Here is a 6,000-nt window from a genome sequence, read left to right as displayed (position 1 = left end):
GGGCAGCAAATGGGTGCGCTTGGAGTCACGGTTTTGTCTGTTTCAAGTAGCTTTCGAACAGCCGAGAGCTGTAAGTTGCCCCCCGCCCCGCCTCCCGTCCTACCCCGGAGGCCCAAGCCTTTAATTCCGCAGCGCAGGGACAGCGGACCTCTGTCAGTAAAACTTGGGTGTCCAGGAGCGCTTTCCCCGTGCGCTTCCCGCTGGAGCAGCGCCTCGGAGTGCCCAGGTGCATCCCACGCACCTGCAGCTCCAAGGGCTAGGCGTGCAGGCCCCCCAGAGCTTCCCCGAAGTTGAATGCCCCAGTTCAGGCCTCCCCTCCCGTCCCCTGCTGCTTGCTTCCCCACCTCTCCTTCCAATTTCTGGGGAGTCTAGACCCACCTCACCAACTCAGTTTCATCACGTGTTTCCGTTTGATTTTTTTTTCCCCCAGGGACCAGCACAGCCCACTGCAGCCGGTTCACTCCTAGTCTACTCTGAAGCTTGCTTCCTGGTCCCCTGAAACGCACCGAATACGCCTCGGGGTCAGAGCCGGACTCCAAATTTATTTACAAATTAGTTCAAAGAGACAACCACCTCGATCAAGGAAGAGATCCCACCGCGACGTCATAGCTCAGACCATCAGAACCTGTTCCAGACTGTCTCCTCCTTGTGCCTCTTCTTGTTTTTCTGTCTGCCCCCGGCCTGCGGGAAGGATGGTGGGGAGGGGAGGAAAGGGCAGTCACCATCCTGGAATGTGAAGACCGAAGTCCTAATCCACATCCCCCAGCAGGTGACCAGGGGCAGGTGGCGGTGTTCAGGTGTTAAAAAAAGAGAGAGTGCCTGGGCGCTGCCAGGGACATTGTAATGAGACTGCAAGGAGATGGGTTCAGTAGAGAGGAGTAAATGCCGCACACTCACCCGGCGGCCTCGCCGGCTTGTCCCTCGAAGAGGGCTCCTGGAGGTGCCCTCCATGCTTGGCTGTGGCACTGAACCTGCTCTTGGTGGATGCGACCCCTCCCCCTCCAAAAAAAAAAGGCCTGTCCTGATTCAGCCAGAAAATGAAAAGGGAAATCTTCTGATACTGGCCCATAAAAATATTCCAAATACCCAGGTCAAAACCTGCAAGTCTGAAGAAGGGGTTATTGAAATACTGATTAGGCTTCCTCTAAACTGTGTATTTTTTTTTATGATGTGTTTATTTATTTGAAAGAGAAAGAGGGCGAGACACAAAGAGAAATAGATCTTCCATCCACTAGTTCACTCCGCAAAGAGCAACAGTTCTCCACGGCCATGAATGTGGTTGGCAGGGACCCGTAGCACTAGGAGGGCGCTGGGTTGGAAGCCAAGCAGATGGAGCAGGATCAGGCTTTCTGTGATGAGGTGTCACTGTCACGGATGAAAGCGCAACCCCCAAACCACACTGCAGACCCTATATTGCTCGTGTCTGCATTCGGGTGGGAAGCGCATTGATTTGCGCACACAAACATAGCATAGAAAACCCTCAGCCTCTGTGGAAAATGGTAGAGGATTCCTAAAAGGATTCTAGGGCCTGGAGGTACAACACCTGCCCTTTTTGCTTTCCCGCCACCTCTGCCTTTTTCAGGAACCCAGAATCCAGAGTCTACCAAGTTAGCCTGAGAGATCTTAATGGAAGACAGCCCTGGCCCCACATACACTCCCAGGCCTGGCCCCACTGCTAACTTTTTTGACCTGCACCAAAGTGGCCTCATTCCTTCTCCAGGCCATTTGAATCTCATCTTTATCAGCCTTCCTGCTGGGCTCCTTCCAGTGCTGACCTCAAGGTGACCTTTGTAAAGTTCAAGCCTGGTCTTGCCTCACCCAGCAAAATAGCCTCTTAAGGGCTCTCAGCTGCCTGCAGGACACTGTCCCAGCTCCTAAGCACAACCTGAAAACCCCTGGTTTGTAGCTTCATCTCTTGACAACAGGATGGCAGTGATGTGGCCAATAAATGTATTAATTTTTAAAAAGATGTATTTATTTATTTACTTTTGAAAAGGCAGAGACGGAGAAAGATCTTCCATCTGCTGGTTCACTCCCCAAATGGCCATAACAGCCATAGCTGAGCTGATCCAAAGCCATGAGCTTCTTCTGGGCCTCCCACTCAGGTGCAGAGGCCAAGACTTTGGGCCATCCTCTGTTGTCTTCCCAGATTGTAAGCAAGGAGCTGGATGGGAAGTGGAACAGTCAACACAAACCGGTACCCATACAGGATGCTGGCACTAGGTAGAGGGTTAGCCAGTTGAGCCATTGCACCAGCCTTAGAATATATTAATTTTTGACCCAGTTCTTACCTCCCACAGAGACAAAAGCACTGGACAGAGACTGGTGTCCTGTGCAGGTGGGAACACAGTTTATTCGGTAGTGAGGGAATAAGCATACATTTACACATGACTGTGGGATGCCCAAAATGAGAAAAACCTAATGTGAATGGACCAAAGAATTGCCCCTGAACTAGAAAAAGGGAGAAAAATGAAAGTGCAAGCTCAGCAGCAGAGGCGCATTCAAGGCCAGTCCCTGGTGCAAAGAGAATGGCAGAGCTGCTTGCATTCCCTGCTGGAGAGACAGCCAGGACGCTTCTGCTTCGCGAAACTGAGGACGGGAGAGAGTTCCTTCCCATCCCACTCCTTTCTGTAAGGAAGGGAGTGGTACTCCAACGCGGTGTACAAATGGCGTTGTCCCTGTCCCAGAAGCAGAATAGAGAGCGCGCCCTGGGAAGGTGGACAGTTTGTTATGCAAGGATGCAAGAGTTCTGGCTTTTCTAAACTAAGGTCCTCCCTCTTTGTCCTCCTCACCTTCTGCCTAGGCACAGGACCAGCACATCTGCTACACTTCAGGTTTGCCTGTCATCACTTTAAAACTGCAAGTAATTTTTCCAAAAAAGCTCATGAATTTACTAATGTGGTGATGTGGTACTCTTCCAGGCCAGGTCTAAAAATATATATGCATTTATTTGAAAGACAGTGACACACAGTCTCTGTCTTGTAAATTAAGTGAAAAGAAGTTCTTTGAAAAATAGTAAATTAAGGGAGGCCCGGTGCTGTGGCTCAACAGGCTAATCCTCACCTGCTAGTGCTGGCTTCCCAAATGAGCACCAATACCTGTCCTGGCTGCTCCACTTTCAAAACAGCTCCCTGATTATCTCCTGGAAAAACAGTAGAGGATTGACTCAAGACCTTGGGCCTCTGTACCCACATGGAAAACCCAGAAGAAGTTCCTGGCTTAGGATCAGCTCAGCTGTGATCATTTGGGGAGTGACCCAGTGGATGGAAGATCTTTCTCTGTCTCTCCTTCTTGATAGAAATCTGCTTTTCCAAAAAAAAAAAAAATTGATAATTTTTTAAAATTATAATAATACATTAAAATGTTTATACAAAAGAAAATTGAAAGCAGGTTCACCCCCTTGCTCTCCTGGCCCTTCTGCTGTGGCCAGAAAGCCCTGACCAAGCTTTGAACCTTGGTGTAGACTTCCCAGGAACCAGAACTGTGGGGAGTAACTTTCTTTCTATATTAATGGCCTCATCTGTGATATTCCATTAGAGCAAGACAAACAGACCAAAACCCCTGGTAAATGTGGGGCCAGTTCTGCCACTCTCCCTCTTCCCACTCCACAGCACTCTAACCCCCAATCTCTTCAAGTTCACCTAAGGGTGTCACAGGTCCCTCGATTTGAAATGTTCTCAAAGTCTCCCTTCAAAACTTTGCTTATACTCTTTCCAATTCCCCTCTCCCAAGACTGTATTTCCCTTTGGCAAGTGTGCACCTGCCAGCCCCTCACAGTATATAATTGTTTATTTCCTGCCTTGCTTTAGAGATCATGGGCTCTGAGAGCACAAGCATTGCGCTTTGCACAGTGCCAAAGTTCCTGGTGCTTGTTGGCATGACAGTGAGCCAAGTGCTACATTTAAGAACTCAATGTTTATTAACACTAAACTGGCATACCGATAAGTTTATCTGTAGCATCTTTACAGATGTATTGTGGCAATATCCTTAGTGCAGCCTCACAAGGTGCCCCTGGGGCCATGGTGTGGCTTGTTACTACCTGGATCTGGCAGGTGGCGGCTGCTGTGCAATTTGCTTTATTTGCTTTGTTTTGTTTTTTAAGTTTCACTCCTTTATTTAAATGAGTTTCAGGGATAGAGAGGAAGAGAAAGAGAGATCTCCCATCTACTAGTTCCCCATATGACTAGAGATTCACTCTGGACCAAGCCAAAACCAGGAGCCTGGAATTCCTTCTCCCATGAGTGTGGAACTTGAGTTATCGTCCACTGAGTTCACAGGTGCATTAGCAGTGAGCCGGATCTTAAGTGTAGCCAGCCTATAAAACAGCAGCTTAACCCATTGCATCGCAATGCTGGCCTCATGTGAGAGTAACATTTTCTGATAGAACATTGCATCATGAAGAAAACGTGTTGCAGTTGAGTTATCCAGCATGCTACCATTGGATACTTGTAATACTTGCAGTGTAAGTAACACAACTAAGGAATTGAATGTTTAGCTTTATCTCATATGTCTGTTAACATGGGGACTATTTTCTGAGAAATGCATAGGAAGGTTCTTTTATCATTGTTCCTCACATGAACAAAGATAGATATAACATCACCAGGAGTTTCCCTCATGGTGGAGTCCATCATCAGGGACCAAGATGCTGTCGTCTAGCACAGAACCATTCCGTAAACGTGACTGGTGACTCTGGCACTGATCATACAACTCTTCCTTGCCATGGGCCAGGGTGCAAGTCAGCCCACAAAGTTTATTTCTTCAGAAAGACTTTTCTGCAAATCCCAAGCCTTGGAACATCTCCAGAGGAGAAATATTCTCAATGGAAACACAGGCTCCTCTGTTTTCCCTGGCTAATAGGAGCAACTTTTCTTTTTCTTTTTTTTTTTTTTACTTTTTATTTTGAATTTTTGAATTTTGTGGTATGATTTCAGAGAGACTGGGATTTCCATACCTCCCAAAATTCCATCCCCCTGACTGGTTTTCCCCACGTTGCCACAATAGTGTAGTCCTTCATAAGGAGTCACGATTCCATCAGTCTGTTACTTAGGGGCAACTTTTCCTAATATGCATTTTGCCAGTTTGAGACTCTCCCTATTGTATATGCACTTGACCTTATCTGTGAAATGAGGAGGCTTTCTGTATCTAAGCGGAAGATAGCTGTTGGGGTCAAATACTCCCATGACAGTTATCAAGGGTGATGACCCTGGCTTACACTTCCTCCAGAGTTCTCAAAGAATTCCTGTGAAAGTTAGGGCTCTTAGTGCACCCTAGAATCCTGGGCATGACGCTGGTAGAGCATCATCAGGTGCTGTGACTGAGTACAGCAGAGAGACAACTCCATTTTCAAGGAGCCTGTTTCTTTGTTTGAGGACTTGTGTGATGGATACAGTGAAGAGCTGATTATCTGGGACAGCTGTACGGCAAGGAAGCTGGGTGGCAGCAGGTGCATCAGCTCTGGATGACCCAGGTGCCAATCCAAGAAGATGAGCACCTCCCCCACCCCATCCTGTTTGCATCTGAAATGGCCACAAACTGGTAAAGAGGAGAAAACTCCTATAGAGTCTGATTCGTGATTTAGTATCATTATAACCAAAAGGATAGATTAATTTCTGTCCTCCAAGGGAAAATGTGTTTATTTTTTCTCGCCTTCAGTGCTCATTCTCTCCACCATGCTCTGTGTCACCCTGCCTGGCCTCCAGTTTCACTAGGGTTTTCACAGCAGGCAGAAGATGCAAGAAAAATAGTCACACTTGAAAAGTGAGAAGGAAAATGAAGGAAATGATGGGGTGCGGGGGAGTGGGGTTGTGGATGTTGCAGAGTCCGGTGGGTTGCACAGCCCCCTCTCCAGAGGGGGGTTCTCCCCTCTCTTTCTAGGAAATGACAGCTCATCCTCACTCCCCTTAGCCGACTCTCACAGAGGCTCTGAAATGGTCACCCGCTAAAAATGTACTTTGGCAGTCAATATTTGAGTCCAGTGTCCCGTTTTAGAAGAGGTGCACA

Source organism: Ochotona princeps, chromosome 5 (assembly GCF_030435755.1).
Source record: "Ochotona princeps isolate mOchPri1 chromosome 5, mOchPri1.hap1, whole genome shotgun sequence".
Classification (NCBI taxonomy): domain Eukaryota; kingdom Metazoa; phylum Chordata; class Mammalia; order Lagomorpha; family Ochotonidae; genus Ochotona; species Ochotona princeps.
This window is presented reverse-complemented; position numbering follows the sequence as displayed.